The following is a 16,730-nucleotide window of genomic DNA, read 5'->3' on the forward strand; positions in this document are numbered from 1 at the left end:
ATTGCATCTTGTTGGCTAAGAAATAAGAGCTGAATTACAATCATGTCTGCTAAATGCAGTGGAGGCATAAATCATCCTGAAGGATAACTTCGTGGGTAAATTCCAAAGGTTAGGAAGAGAAAGACCAATCAGATCATTTGGTCCATTCTTCAGCTAATGCATAATTGTTTCCTGCAATGTATTCTCAAGTGCTAACTTGGGTAATATTTTTGAGTCTTTAGTTCTGCTTATAGCAGTTCACTTCGTACAGATGCTAATTATGTTATCACATAATTATGTGATAATTCAATATGTATTACTGTGAATCTATAATTCTTTATTTCTATATAACTTATTAAACACTCCCTGTGTCCAAGTGGGGACCTCAACCTGTTGTTTCCTTTCCCTAACTAATCTTATCACTCTTGTATTTTTCACCTCCATACATTCTTTATCTTTTCCAGTTTTACTATTTTATTAACTGCTTTTATAATTAATTATATTATTAAATATCCTTAATACTATCTTTTTAATCATTAATATTAAGAGGAATAGCCTTAGTTAACTGAAAATTTAATATTGGAACACCCTAGGCCCTGGTCGGTTGGCTCAGTGGTTGAGCGTCGGCCTGGCATGCAGGAGTCCCAGGTTTGATTCCCAGCCAGGGCACACAGGAGAAGCGCCCATCTGCTTCTCCACCCTTCCCCTTCTCCTTCCTCTATGTCTCTCTCTTCCCCTCCCGCAGCCAAGGCTCCATTGGAGCAAAGATGGCCCAGGTGCTGGGGATGGTTCCATGGCTTCTGCCTCAGGTGCTAGAATGGCTCTGGTTGCAGCAGAGCAATGCCCCAGATGGGCAGAGCATCGCCCCCTGGTGGGTGTGCCAGGTGGATCCTGGTCGGGCACATGCGGGAGTCTGTCTGACTGCCTCCCTGTTTCCAACTTCAGAAAAATACAAAAAAAATTATATATATATATATATTGGAACACCCTATTAATATAAAACTCCATCTTAGATTGTCAAGCTCCTGTTTTCTCCTGCCTGATGTTCAATTATACCACTGTATCTATCTTTCATTACAAAAGTAGAGCCTGACCTGTGGTGGCGCAGTGGATAAAGTGTCGACCTGGAAATGCTGAGGTCACCGGTTCAAAACCCTGGGCTTGCCTGGTCAAGGCACATATGGGAGTTGATGCTTCCAGCTCCTCCCCCCTTCTCTCTCTCTCTGTCTCTCTCTCTTCTCTAAAAAAAAGAAAAAAAAAAAAAAGGTAGATGTGTTGACTTTTTTGGAATTTAAAAAATCATACTGCTGCCACACGGAGTTGACGTATGGTAATATTTTGGTGTCTTTCCTTCCAGTCATGTGTGGGTATCTATGAGGGTTTAACCATCATTTTAGGGCAGTTACTTTGTTCCTGGCAGTGTTACAAATATGAACTGATTTAATCTTTATAGCAACCTATCAAGTAGATACCGTTATTACAGTCATTTTTTTTATTTAGAAATTAAATCTAATGAGGTGGCATTGGTCCACAGGAACACATAGATTTCAGGTATCCGTGTCCATAGTATGTGAACTGTTCACTGCTTTGTGTGGCCATCACCAAAGACAAAACCTTTTCCATCATTGTATATTTGACCCCATCGCTCCCCTCCCTCCCAGCCCCCGTCTCTGGTAACCACTTCACTTATTTTAAAGAGGAGGAAATTGAAGCACACCGTCATTCAGCTAGCAGATGACACAGCCAAAATTCACACCCAAGAAGTTGGCTGCAGTCTGTTTTTAACCACCACACTGAACTGTCTTTTTCTTGATTTACATGTTCTAGGAAGGAAGTAATTCTATATGATCTCCCTTCATTCGTTTGACTTCAAGATTCTTTTCTATTTTCCATAGATGAATAGAAAGATCCATGCTCACAAATATATTAAAGTATTTGACTAGATGCTTTCACATGTCTCTCCAGTTTTCCATTATCTTTAAGAATAATAATTCTGCCTGACCAGGCAAGGCAGTGGTGCAGTGGATAGAGTGTCGGACTGAGAAGCAAAGGACCCAGGTTTGAAACCCCGAGGTCTCTGGCTTGAGCGTGGGCTCACCAGCTTGAGCCCAAGGTCATTGGCTTGAGCCCAAGGTCGCTGGCTTGAGCAAGGGGTCTCTCGCTCTGCTGTAGCCCCCCGGTCAGGGCACATATAAGAAAGCAATCAGTGAACAACTAAGGTGCCGCAACAAAGAACTGATGCTTCTCATCTCTCTTCCTTCCAGTCTGTCTGTCCCTATCTGTCCCTCTCTGTCTCTGTCATATAATAATAATAATAATAATTCCTAGATGTTGATAGTCCTGCCATATTTTCTGCCTGGGTATAACCTTATTATTTGCGTGCAGTTGTTATTCGAACAGTATCACCCATGCTTCAGAAATGCCAAGACAAAAGAGGCAGGTTCAAGCAGTCTAGGCAGTTGAGTGGGATTGCAGCTTTTAGGAATGGCTCTTGAACAGTGATTTTCAACCTTTTTCATCTCATGACACACATTAACTACTTACTAAAACTCTGCAGCACAGTGCCCTGGCCAGATGGCTCGGTTGGTTTGAGCATCATCCTTATATGCAGAGGTTGTAGGCTCAATCCCCAGTAGAGGCACATACAGGGACAGATCAATGTTTCTGTCCCTCTCTCTTTCTCCGTTCCTTTCTCGCTTAAATAAATAAATAAATAAATAAATAAATAAATAAATAAATATAGTTTTTAAATTCTGCAGCACACCAAAAAATATATTTTTTGCCAATCTGACACACACACAAAAAAAATAGGTATAAATTTAGATTCATTTGGCCCTGTCCAGTTGGCTCAGTGGTAGAGCGTCAGCCTGGCGTGTGGCTGTCACGGGTTTGATTCCCGTCAGAGGTCAGGGAAGACAGGAGAAGTGCCCATGTGCTTCTCCATCCCTCCCCCTTTAGCTTCTCTCTCTCTCTCTCTCCTCCACTCCTGCAGCCATGGTTGATTGGAACGAGTTGGCCCCAGGCCCTGAGGATGGCTCCATGGCCTCTGCCTTAGGCACTAGAACATGACTCAGGTTGCAATGAAGCAGAGCCCCAGATGTGCAGAGCATCGCCCCCTAGTGGTCTTGCGGGGTGGATCCAGGTCAGGGTGCATGCAGGAATCTGTCTCTGCCTTCCATTCTCCCTTCCTCTCACTAAAAATTAAATAAATAAATAAATAAATAAATAAATAAATAAATAAATAAATAAATAAATTGTATCCATTCATACCAAACAGCTGTTGTTGTGTGGGCTGTTGACATTTTTTTATTTGACTGTCCAAAGGAAAAGAGATCAATGCCCCTGACTAAATAGTCAGGAATTGTGAGTTTTTAAAATTGTTGCAAAAAAAAAATTCTTGCAGCACACCGGTTGAAAATCACTACTTTAGAACAATTAGAAAGCCTGTAGATTTTGTCTTCTTTTTCCTGCCGTGATGCCAGCCATTCTATTTGACTTCATTGAGATTAGATGCCATAACATACTTGTCAGGGGCTCAGAAAGCATAAATAAAAATAGTACTATTATGAATATTAATTACTCCTCAGAAACCATGGATAGTCATTCATTCTTCATTTTCTCTGTGCACCTGAATTCCCATGTCTTCCTCATTAAAACCTATTCTCAGAAAATGATATGTTATACTCATTTAACCCAGGTGACCGGTAAAGTTTAATGTGTACTTCTCCGGGGTTATTTGCATTTTAATAGGATAAAAAGCTATAAACCTGAGGAATGGCTCTCTGGTGGTAGAATGTCAGCTGTAATCTCTGAGCTGTGAGGGAAGAACTTTGAAGGACCACGTGGAACATCCTCACACCTTTCAAAGCACACCACCCAGGTGCTGACTTCCAGAAAGGTCAGGCTTGAAGACACAGATATTCTATGACACCTAAATGTAGCCAACCCTACATGTCAACAATTTCTGGGATACTCATATGACATCAATATAGACTTAGAAGTTTTGCTTGCAGATATTAAAAACAAGAGTACCAATTCACTTTCAGGGGTAGTTGAGAAACAGGACAGTGAGACTGAAGACTAGGCAAAGCTGGTTTCTTTATGTTGCTCTTGTTAAAATTACAAAGGTAGTATATGCCCCTGAAAGAGATTTTGTGAAGCAGAGACTGCAGACAGGTAAAGAAAAATTACTATTAGAAAACTGATTTATAAACTTTCTGTCTTTCTCTTAGTGTGTGTGCATGTATGTGTATTCAGATCCTGTTTATTTTTTTCTTTTAAACTAAACGAGGATAAATATATATTATATAGTGCTCACAAAAATTAGGAGATATTTCAAAATGAATATGAATTGATAAAATATCCCTTAATTTTTGTGAGCAGAATGGTTTTATGGGGTTTTTTTCTGCAGTGAGAAGCAGGGAGGCAGAGAGACAGACTCCCGCATGCACCCTACCGGGATCCACCCAGCATGCCCACTAGGGGGTGATGCTATGCCCATCTTGAGCGTTGCTCCTTTGCAACCAGAGCTGTTCTAGTGCCTGAAGAGGAGGCCATGGAGCCATCCTCAGCACCAGGGCCAACTTTGCTCCAATGGAGCTTGGCTGCAGGAGGGGAAGAGAGAGATAGAGAGAAAGGAGAGGGAGAAGGGTGGAGAAGCAGATGGGCGCTTCTCCTGTGTGTCCTGGCCAGGATTTGAACCCAGGACTTCAACACACTGGGCCGACTCTCTACCACTCAGCCAACTGGCCAGGGCCTCAGAGTAATTTTTTTTAATGGCTGAGTAATTTCCCCTTTGGTGACTGTGCCAGATTTATTAATGTAATTCAGAGTCATTCAATATTAAGCATATTTCAAATTTTTCACTATCATATCCCAAATTGTGACTAACATTCTTTGTCTACCTTTATATACTCCTTACAAAAATTAGGGGATATTTTATCGCTTTATGTTCATTTTGAAATATCTCCTAATTTTTGTGAGCAGTATAAGTGCCACACATTCTTCCTGCACGATAAATACCTCAAACAGGAGCTGCTGTGTTAAAGGATGTTTGTGTTGGTAAGGCTTTTTATCTGTGTTGCCAAATGGCCTCTAGAAAGTTGCCCCAGAAACTGGGTGAGGCATCAATGAAACCATATTCAATGCAGTGTGTCTCAGAAGTCATTTATCTGTGACTACATTGTGTTCTCTAAAAGAAAAACAGCCTCCCCTCAGAAAATTAAACTGAAGTTTGAAAAAATACCAGAGGAAGTAATAAAGGAGTTTGAGTTGATAGATGTCTAGTAATTTGCTTTCAGGTTCCCAGAAATAATAATAGGGGGATTTCTGAGGTTTAGAAATTACAAAGAAAAGAAAAATACAGATGAGTCACTAATTGTGCCTCCCCCACAAACATTCTCACTGTCTTTCTCTCTTTTCATCCTATTCTCACTCTTTCTGTCTCTCTCTTACACACACACACACACACACACACACACACACACACACACTCCCCTTTGATAATTACATTGCCATCTGTCTTTGTTATTTTTTTTATCAGTACGGAGAGGCAGCCTGTTACTAAAGGAAAGTATTCACTGTTTCTTCTTGTGGCCCAGTCTCTACTTGTTAAAGAAGTTGTTTCTTTTATCTTGGATCTGAGAGGAAATGAGAAAAGAAAATCACTGATAGGCGCTAGCTTGCCTTTAATTCCAGCTTTAATATTCTACCATTTCTAATTGACTTCTGCAACTTAAACCAAGCAAAAAAGGAGAAATTCTAACAGCATGATTTTTTTAATTATTATTTTAAAATGTTATTATATATTGTTTATTATACAGAGCAGTTGTATTACATACACATTATATCGTATATTTTAGAATATATAAAGAATTTAAGATCTTTTCTCTGGCCATTTTTTTTTTTTCAGTTTTCTGGGCTTTTGTTCAAAAGTTGACTTTTCTCATCAGGAAGGATAACTATAGATTTGGGTAAAGATAGAAACATTTCTATTAAAGTAAAAAGAATTTATAGCTGTCTTAATATTTTACAAGTTTCTACAATTCCCTAAAGGAGCATTTCCAAGCCAAGTTCCTGAGAGCATTAATGTTCAATATTGCATTAATAACTTTCCCTTGAAAAACATAGTTCTAAAGTCAATGGGATTAGAAAAACAGTGGGTTATAAAGGTAAGCAAGTGTCTTTTCTGTTGAGATTCTTGGAGCCTTTAATGTGCATTGACACTCTAAATGGAGATAATAAGTAGCTCTTCTCCATATTTTATGTGACTACGCTTTTTCTAGGCACACCAATTAATTTCTCACTAACATGTCATAGAACATAGTATGGGAATTTTACCTTAAAGTGGTATTTGCCAAATGATTTAATGACAAAATGTTCTCTTGGAGGTAGTAAGGGCCCTGGCTGGTTGCTCAGTGGATAGAGTGTTGGCTTGGCATGCAGACATCCCAGGTTCGATCCCCAGTCATGGCACACAAGAGAAACGACCATCTGCTTTTCTCCTCCCCCTCCTCCCCCTTCTCTCTCTCTTCCACTCCCAGAGCCAGTGGCTTTATTGGTTCAAGGTTGGCCCTGGGCAGACTGAGGATAGCTCAAGTGATTCAAGTATCAGCCCCAGACTCTCTCTATCTCCCCTCCTCTCACTGAAAAAAAAAAAAAAAATGTTAGTAAGAAAATGATCTAATTAAAAAGCAAATGAATACTTTTAAGGCAAATGGGTCAACTCACTTTCCCTTGAGGTTTTCAGTCCCTCCCACCCCATGCTGTGGAATTGCCTAACTGGAGAGAAAGTTAGCATCTGTGTGAGTTGTTTTCAACCTGTTCATTCATGAATCCTGAAATTAGTTGTATGACTTGCAACCAACCATTTTTAATGGAATGGAACAGAATGGACTAGAAATTACTAGAGTACATTGCACAAGCAAGGGCAAGCGTTGTTTTGACACTTTGGTTTCAGTTAGAGGTGTGTGTGTGTGTGTGTGTGTGTGTGTGTGTGTACACTATGTCACGATGTAAAATGGTTTCCTTCTTTGAGTTGCAGCCTAAGTTTGAGAGACACTGAACTACTTAGGTCCATCCTTATTTTACAGGTGACAAAACAGATGCAGAAAGATCAAATGACAAAACTCAGGTCACAGAGATGGTATACAGATCTGGGACTGTACCCCAGCGTCTGCGTTTCCAAGCCACACCTCACACTGCCCTACCCATGAAGAACAGACACCCACGCCAGTCACTGCTGCGTCCACGTGGTATTGGCACGCGTGCTTCTCCCTCTGTTCCTCATGGTCTGGGCATACTAAGTTCATATGCAGAGCCTGAATTTTTCTCTCAAGGCCTCTGAGCCATGTGTTTTCTCACCAATGGTATGTCAGATATTGGTTAAGAGTACAGGTTCTGAGCTAGACTAATTGGATTCAAATACTGGCTCATGTACTTAATCTCTTTATCCTTCATCTACAAAATGGGATAATGGTAACATATGCCATCAATTTTAAGTCACACTCCCCCACCCATGTTTTAACAGCTCTGTAATCAAAATGCACCTTATGATCAAAGGAGTTTTGAATTCAACGAAATGCGGTAATATTATTTTAGAGGGTTATAGTGCAGGTCAAATAATTAATACATGTAAAACCTTTAGAACAGTGCCTAACACGTAGTAAGTGCTATGCACGTATTTGTTATTGGAGTTAGCATTACTGTCATTATTACTATCGACTCGATAGCATAATTTAGTATTTTAGTCAAACTAGACATGAAAGTAAGTATACTGCTCACAAAAATTAAAGGATATCTCAAAATGAATATGAAGTGATAAAAAAAAGTGTTTGATTTTTTTTTTTTTTTTTTTTTTTTTGTATTTTCTGAAGCTGGAAACAGGGAGAGACAGTCAAACAGACTCCCGCATGCGCCCGACCGGGATCCACCCGGCACGCCCACCAGGGGGCGACGCTCTGCCCACCAGGGGGCGTCGCTCTGTCGCGACCAGAGCCACTCTAGCGCCTGGGGCAGAGGCCAAGGAGCCATCCCCAGTGCCCGGGCCATCTTTGCTCCAATGGCGCCTTGGCTGCGGGAGGGGAAGAGAGAGACAGAGAGGAAGGAGAGGGGGAGGGGTGGAGAAGCAGATGGGCGCCTCTCCTGTGTGCCCTGGCCGGGAATCGAACCTGGGACTTCTGCACGCCAGGCCGATACTCTACCACTGAGCCAACCAGCCAGGGCCTGTTTGATATTTTTTATTAAACAAGAACATCAGAAAAGCAAATGACAAGTCAAAGAAAGTTTGATTATGCAAATGAGATGCAAACTCAATTATCGTGATTGAGTAGCAAGTGACATATCACATGCTTCTTTTTTTATTGCTTCATATTCATTTTGAAATATCCCCTAATTTTTATGAGCAGTATATCATTCATTCTCTTGTATTTAATTTTCAGTGTAAGTAGTTCCTCTCATTTCCAAAGATGTTTTTTCATGGATTTAATCAGAAAGTCTAGTGGTTTGCACATTTATAAGAGCTCAATAGTTATTTGTGTAACTAATGAATGGATGAATAGTCAATGGATAGACTCTAATCTCTATAAGGACAGGATGGTTTTAGTCTTGTTGACAGTTATATTTTCTAGTACCTAATATAGTATCTGGTACTTGGTAGATGTTCAGTAAAATCATTTGCAGAATGAATTATATCTTATGCTCATAAGAAGAGGTAAATTTTCTCCTGACATTGATAATACACAGTAGCATAGTTATTAAGCATAGTGACTATCACATAATAGACACTCAGTAAATACTGTGACTTTTTATGTTGCCTCTCAGCAAAGACTAATAGCATTCATAACTTTACATGGCCCTTTTTATAAAATTCTACTGTGCCATGTAATATATTAAGGGAAAAAGCTGATTTCAAAATTACAAATGATCACAACTATATTAGAAAATAAAATAGGAACGGCAGAAAGGTCCCCATAAAAAAAAAGACTAAAAATATGTATCAAAATGCAAACAGCTATTGTTTTCCTTTCTTTTTACTTTTGCAGAGCTTTTGTTATAAGCATGTATTACTTTTATAATGGAAAAAAACAATAAAGGTAAAATACTTTATTCTCTGGCTTTTAACCCAGTGACCTCCTGCAGTATTTAACTCTATTGACGGCTATGAAACTCTGTAAGATTAATTGCCATTTTTAACTATTTGTTCTGAATGTAAAAGCTGTGAGTTTCATTGTGTGATCCTCTTGTGCTCAGATTATGAGATGCTGTAAAAAGAAAGAAGAGATCAGTTACTTCCCGCAGGCTTTGTAATCTTAAATGCTTTCATCAGATCCCTGGTCAACTCTTTCTGTCTTGTTAAAGCAACTCAAAGTATTTACAGTTTCTCCTTGCTCCACAGGGCTAAAAAGTTTACTACCATCCTGAGAATTGCCAAACCTTCACTCCACCTCCCCCAACTCACAGTTAATAAAAAAAAAAGTAGGGAAAAAACTTTAAGCCCATCTAATAATTGCTGACATTTCACTTAACAGTGCTCTAATCCATGCTACCATTATCCTCAGGGGATGGATGAATTTGAAATATGAGTGGGCCAGTAACTTAGTCTCAGATCAGCTGAAAGAAGCCGTCATGATAAAAAGTCAGGAAGAAGTCTGTGGGTACAAAGTGTGATGACTTTCATTCTAAAGCTCTCTGTCAGGTGAAATCTCAAGGCCAAATAATTTGAGCCAATTTCTTCAGTCACGTGCTGTCCAAGTATTGAAAATTTGGAACAAAATGCCATCCAACATATCAATGGTGCTAGTAATGCCTCCATAAATTCAGAGCTAGCCTTTCAGATGCACCAAAAGTAGTCACAGTAACTTCAGTTACACTCTGTTCTCAACATCTGTTTCTATTGCCCTTTCTCCTTGAGCCCAAATCTATGCTCTCCGATAAGGCCTTAGATTTCTTTGCTTCAGGGTACCCTCAGTATCAAAATGTTGCATTGTTGATCCTACAGATCCATGTAGTTGAGCACATGAGGAAGGTTAAGAAAGTTCACAGTTTCTGCTTTGGGAACTTCTACATGCGAGCTAGCTTACGCTGGCTCTGCAAAGCCGATTGTTAAATATACAGGAATTGTGAGCCAGTTAAAATGACCCTTGGTAGCTTGAAGTCAGCCATAGTGATAATATTTACCCCACAAAAATTGGCAAATAACTGCAAGTCAAGGCTTTCTTTCTTTTTTTTTTTTCTTCTTTTTTTGCATAGCTAGTTTACCAGAACACCACTGAATTTAGTATTCAGGTCAGCAGAGTCCCTGAAGGCAAAACTCAGGAGCCAAGTGACTATATGCCTTAGGTAGGATGATGACTGGTCCAGTTTGTCTGGGCTGGTCTTGGTTAGCACTGAGAATCCCATGTCCCAGTGAACATCCTCGGCCCCGAGCATGCCAGGACGGTGGGTCACCTGAGCCTCAGGTCAAGGTCCGTGGAAAAAGAGCCCTGATGCAGATTCTTGTACAAGTAATTTGTCAGGAGAGCAGCTCTCAAGTGAAGGACAGTGAAGGAAGCAGGATGAGGTCGACGGATGCCGGTCAGGGCGTAAAGCTGAGGACAGAGTCAGAGACTAACTTTCAGCCTGATCCGCACATTGTACCATGGACTTGGCTGCATTTTCAGGCAAGGGAGCTGGGCTTTTGCTCCCCCGTGCCTGTCAGTCACTGGCTGTGGATTTCTGGGGAGCAGGGGACAGCAAGGCATTTCCCATTTCACTGAGGGAGGTTTTCCAGAGGGGGAGCAATGGTCCCGTACCAGCCGAAACTCACAGCAGCTGGAGGGAGCGTGCCTGCGGGAAGGCGGAGCTGAGGGGAACACCAGTACCGTTACCCCTCCAGACTTACCGGCGCTGCCATGGTTTCCCCCTGCGTAATGTGACTTTAAAACTAGTGTCACCCCTTCATCGCATGCCTGCGTGGAAATCAGTCCGGGGGCATGGCACAGAAGAAACAAATGTTTATTTCTTTTTTATTTTTTTGACAGAGAGAGGGACAGATAGGGACAGACAGACAGGAAGGGAGAGAGATAAGAAGCATCAGTTCTTCGTTGCGGCTCCTTAGTTGTTCATGGATTGCTTTTTCCTACGTGCCTTGACCAGGGGGCTACAGCAGAGCTAGTGGCCCCTTGCTCAAACCAGTCACCTTGGGCTTCAAGCCAGCGACCTTGGGTTCGAACCTGGGTCCTCCATGTCCCAGTCCGATGCTCTATCCACTGTGCCTAGTCAGGCTGTTTCGTTCTTATTTCATCTTCCTCATCATGATAGATTCCTCTGGGCTTCATGGGGGCCTAGGGCAGGGACACCAGCACCACCGTTCTGAATCAGTTTCACGGCACGTGGGCACTATTTTAGTGGTATGCCGGCTCTGAAAGGTATATTTTTACACTTTCCAGAAAAGAACATTTGTGAGTTTGGCCTACGGTAGTTTTTTGTCATCTGTCCCACAGTATAAAGCTTTGCACAACACAAGTGGTGGAATCACATCCCTGTGGACAAAAATCATGACTTTCGTTTTTCCATTTGGATGTTTTCCATTTTCTGAGCACAAGCAGTTTGGGATTACAAAGTACTTTTGGTGAGGACTTCGAGGTGAGGACAAAAGGCATTTCTGTTCTTTTGTAGACTTAGAGAAACTGTTCCCTGATTGAAAAACCATTCTCTAGGGACTTTTAAACATACTCTCAGATATCAGCGATGGCAGTCATCTTGATTTTGGTCGACTGCGGATACTGCTGTTATGAGTGCTGTCTCCTTGAAGCTGTAAGGAGCAGAAAGGGATGGACTTAGGCCATGAGCGGTCTTTTAAGGATATGTGGAAACATACGGAAGGACGGGGAACAGCAGTCACCAGGAAGCATATGTTGCTTCTCTCTGTGTATGCCTTTGCTGCTGTAAACTTCAGACTGTCAGTATAATGGTACTCTCTCCTCTCTACTTTGTGACTTCTGCTACTGCCTTGTAACATCTGTTTTCTTCTTTAGCTCTCTGACTTTTTCCACTTCCCCAACTCTCTACCATCTACATTTCTCTCTGTGTATTATAATTGCCCTCTCCAAGAAAGAGCGCCTAAGGCCCCCTGGCTGGTGGCTCAGTGGTAGAGCATTAGCCCAGCCTGTGGATGTCCTCTCGGGTTTGATTCCCCTGCAGAGCACACAGAAGAAGGGGCTATCTGCTTTTCTACCCCTCCCCCTTTTCTCCCTCTCTCTTTCTCTTCCCCTCTCACAGCCATGGCTTGATTGATTGTAGTGCATTGACCTCGGGCACTGAGGATGGCTCCATGGAGCTTCCACCTCAGGCACTAAAAATAGCTCAATTACGAACATGGCCCCAGATGGGCAGAGCATCAGCCCCCAAATGGGGGTTGCCAGTTGGATCCTGGTCAGGGTGCATATAGGTCAGGTCTGTCTTTCTATCTCCCCTCTTCTCACTTGGAAAAGAAGGGGAAAAGAAAGAAATAAAAAAACAAAGAGTGTCAGATTGGGTCAGTTATTTACTATCCATTTAAAATTTAAGGCCACCTCATTGGCCACAAGTTAGGCTGTAAAGCAAGTTTTCTTGACCTGGGCACAACTGATATTTGGGGCCAGACAGTTCTTTGTTGTGGGGCCTATCCTGTGCATTATAGGATATTTAGCAACATACCTGATTTGTACCCACTACATGCCAGTAGCAACCCCTTCCCTCAGTTGTGACAACCAAAAATGTCTCTAGACATTATTAAATGTCCCCCGGAGGGCAAAACTGTCCCTAGTTGAGAACCATGCCTGTATACCAACCCCTGTACCATGTATCAGCATGGCAATTGAGTCACATGGAACACTAAGTAGAATGATCTCTAAGGAATCATCTGAGACTACTTTTTGCACGCACAGTTCCCTTCAATGAAGAGGAGCATCCTCAGCAGATGACTCTTAGCTGTCTGCCCCTTCAGGAGTCGCCTCACCCAGAATCTCCCCTCTTCCACGGGCAGCTCCCGATCAATGCAGGATAAAGTCCTGGCCGTTTTGGCCCAACTCAGAAGGACTCTACGGTTCTAGCTCCAGAGCCCATGTGTGGTTGGCTAAGACTGTCAGAGGGCCCGCATCCCAGCTTGCCTTCCCTCTCTCACCATTCCTGCTGCCTTCCTCTCTTTTCCACAGCTGCTGAGCCCAAGAGTAGTCCATGCTAAATATCCTGCTCTCTAGTTTGTCTTACAGTCTGGCTCCTGAGGAGCCTAACCTGTGCAGGGCAATGTAACTGACAGGCATTTAGAAGCATCCGACCGAAAGGCATTATAACAGGCTCATTCTAGTCACTGGGCAATTTGATCTACTCTTGCCTTCATGATGAGGTTGCTGATTTTGTCCAGTATATGTAGTGATGATCATTATTTAAGGTGTCTGGCCTCATGATCTCCATTAATGGATAAGGACGTTTGAGACAGCATGAAATTACATTAACCTCTGGCCTTCCACCTTAAGCTCAGCAGCGCACATACCAACAGACAAGAGTTAGAATGAAGGGTAGTCCATAAAGTATCCTAAAAGGAAATGGGTTGGAATGTGCGCATCATAAGGTTAAAGGGCAGACATCACTCTTTTTTTTTTTTTCATGCATCTAATACCACAGAGATAGATGCAGAATATACTTTGATTAAATGAATAACTGGGCACTCCAAAGGTTATTTCCACTCTAATCCAATAGGAAAGGACTTAGTCCAGTGCCTGGTCTGATAGTCTAAAAAAGTTATGAGCTGGCTTCAATTTCAGCCAGCTAAGAATTGATTCGTTCTGTCATTCAACAAATGTCTACTCAATGACCAATATAGGTCAGACTCTGTTCTAGGTACCGGGGAAACAGCAGTAAAGGAAAGAAAATTCTCTGTCATGATTTAGTTGAATAGGAGAAGGCAATCAGGTTATGGTAAGTTGGATAGAGCAGGCTGGAGGTAGTTAGTTAAAGGAACTCTTTAAATGAGGCAGTTGGAGTGGGGACATTTGAGTAAAGAAGTAAGGGAACAAGCCAGGCAGATACTGGAAGCAGGCTGGGGACAAAGGGTTACAGATAGAAGAAACAGAACGTGCAAAGGCGCTGAGGTGGGAGCATGGCTTACAGGGTTTAAGGAACAACAAAGAGGCTAGTGTGACTGAAGCCCAGGAAGCAAGACGGTGAATGATAGGTCAGAGAGCAATCGAGAGCCAGGCCAGGTAGGATCTTGCTGACCATGGTTATAAGCCTTTGGAGTTTGTTCTTCGTAAGAAGGGTAAATATAGAGTTCTGAGCTAAGAAGTGACATATGACATACTATGCCTGTTAGCATTCATTCATTCATTCATTTGTGTATTTATTAACCAACAGTAGGCCTTTGGAATAAGATAAGAAAGACTGAATATTGGCCTTGGGATACTCAAATCCAAACCGAAAGAAGCAGACTTATAAAAAATCATGACCTTCTATAGTTGTGGTAAGTAGCGGATATTGTGGGAGTGTAGTGGAAGGAGGGATTCATTTCTACAGTGAAAGAAGTGAGATATTCTATACAAACTGGCCGTAATGCACATTGTCCTTGAGGCTACATGCAATTCCAAAGTAGAGGGTACAGTCGTCCCTCGCCATATTGCAGTTCACTTTCATGATCTCACTGTATCACGGATTTTTTAAATTGTATATATATAATTTTGTGTTGTGGATTTTCAACTATATCGTGGGACTTTGCAGTATTTAGGTATTTTTATATATTTATAATTTTCATTATTTTTGCGGTAAAATAAGCATTTTCTAGCCTAAAACATTGAAAACAATATAAAAAGAGTGTGGGAAAGGTTAATAACAATGTGGGAAAGGTTTATAAGAGTGCGGGAAGGGTTTATAAAGCCTTAAAATCTATGCAAATAAGAAAATAAATATCAGCTTGCTATTTCGCAGATTCTCACCCATGAGGGGGATTCTGGAACCTAACTTCTGCAATGGATGAGGGACCACTGTATTTCATCTGATAAGAATCGAGCAAAGACTGCTTCTGATTGTTTGGCCCCCGCTTTCACTTAACAAGTCACAAGACGTATTTGGTGATGAGAATCAAGTTCTCCCTTCTATTTAGTCATTCTTAAATGATGAATATCCCCCTTTCCAATTGTACATGTTGCCTCCTTATAGCCCTTTTGCCCAGAAAAGGGTTTTTTTATGTATATATAATGGATATAAATACAGGTTTTACAGAGTGCTAATGTTTTAATGAGCTAGAACTAGGCAGACAAGAAAGAATAATTGAAGGATCAGTCAACATGGGGGCAATTTGAGTTGGAAAGAGAAAATCTGAGCAGGAAATGTCTGGAGAAAATATTGGAGGAAGAATGGAATGGAATGAGCTCATTTATGGTGTGAGTTAAGGACAGAAGGAATTTATTCTCCAAAGGTAAAAAGTGAGAGTTCATGTTGTAGAACTTGACCTAGGTCAGCTATCAAGGGAAGGAGACTGATTCAAAAGACTTGGCCTAGGGGGTCTGAAGCAGATATATCTATTAGAGGTGTCAGAGGAAGAGGGAAAGTATTAAACCAAATGCTCAGTTATTCCTGGAGCCCAATACAAAAGCTCACTAGAAACCTTGCTATCTTAGTGCAGAATAAAGGACAGCAAGGCTTCTTCTGTCTTAAACAGGATAGATCAGATCATTCCTCTAATAAGAAACAACAACACTTATTTAAATACATACACACACATACACACACAAAAAAAGATAGTACATTTGGAAATGTGAGATTTAATTTAAAAACAAGAACTGACCCTGGCCAGTTAGCTCAGTGGTAGAGCATCAGCCTGGTGTGCGGATGTCCCGGGTTTGATTCCCAATCAAGGCACATTGGAGAAATGACCATCTGCTTCTCCACCCCTCCCCCTTCTTTCTGTCTCTCTCTCTTTCTCTTCTCCTCCTGCAGCCATGGCTCGATTGGTTTGAACTCATTAGTCCTGGGTGCTGTCGATGGCTCTGTGAAGCCTCTGCCTCAGGTGCTAAAAATAGCTCAGTTGTGAGCACAGCCCCAGATGAGCCGAGCATCTGCTCCAGATGGAGGTTGCCAGGTGGATCCCAGTCGGGACTCATGCAAGAGTCCATCTCTCTATCTCCCCACCTCTCACTTGGAAAAGAAAAAAAATCAGAACTAAATATAGAAATGAAAATGAAAATATCTTGCTTTATTTCTTTCTAAAAGTTCTTAGCTATTTATTTGGAATGCCTAAGCAGTACTAATATAAAATGAGAAAACACTGTTGAGTCGTACTTGACAGCATCAGAATGCCAAAGGAAGAGCTGTCTCCTTTTATGTTTTCTGACTCTGAGAACAGCATACATTTTTTTAAGAATCAGAAAATGGTTCAAGAGGAGGAAGAGGGATTATTCACTGGCGTTGTTTACTAGGCTTGTGTTTTGGTGATAGCTTTAACAGTGTTTAGTAGTAGCTTTCAGTAGTCAGTTTAACTCTAGAACCATAGAGTCTGTCTCATTGGCCTGGTTAACCTGAGATTTCTCACACTGGCAGTAAGATAGTTAATGGAATAAATATCTTGATAACTCACTACATTAATGATGATAAAAAAATAGAGGTAGGAATATGAATACAAAAAATATTGAGCACTGTTTGCTTTTCACGCGAGGAAGCATTTTACAGGGAGCAACCTGTTTAATCCTCACAATGATCTTGTAAAATGAGGATTATTAGTTTCTCTATTTCATAGAAGAGAA

General features: G+C 41.3%; 1 protein-coding gene across 5 annotated transcripts in view; it reads left to right on the top strand.

The window, feature by feature from the left end:
- DMD (dystrophin) overlaps positions 1-16,730 on the top strand; it is a 2,360,554-nt gene that overhangs the window by 2,093,678 nt on the left and 250,146 nt on the right. The window lies entirely within an intron of this gene.

Source organism: Saccopteryx bilineata, chromosome X (genome assembly GCF_036850765.1).
Source record: "Saccopteryx bilineata isolate mSacBil1 chromosome X, mSacBil1_pri_phased_curated, whole genome shotgun sequence".
In the NCBI taxonomy this organism is placed as follows: Eukaryota; Metazoa; Chordata; class Mammalia; order Chiroptera; family Emballonuridae; genus Saccopteryx; species Saccopteryx bilineata.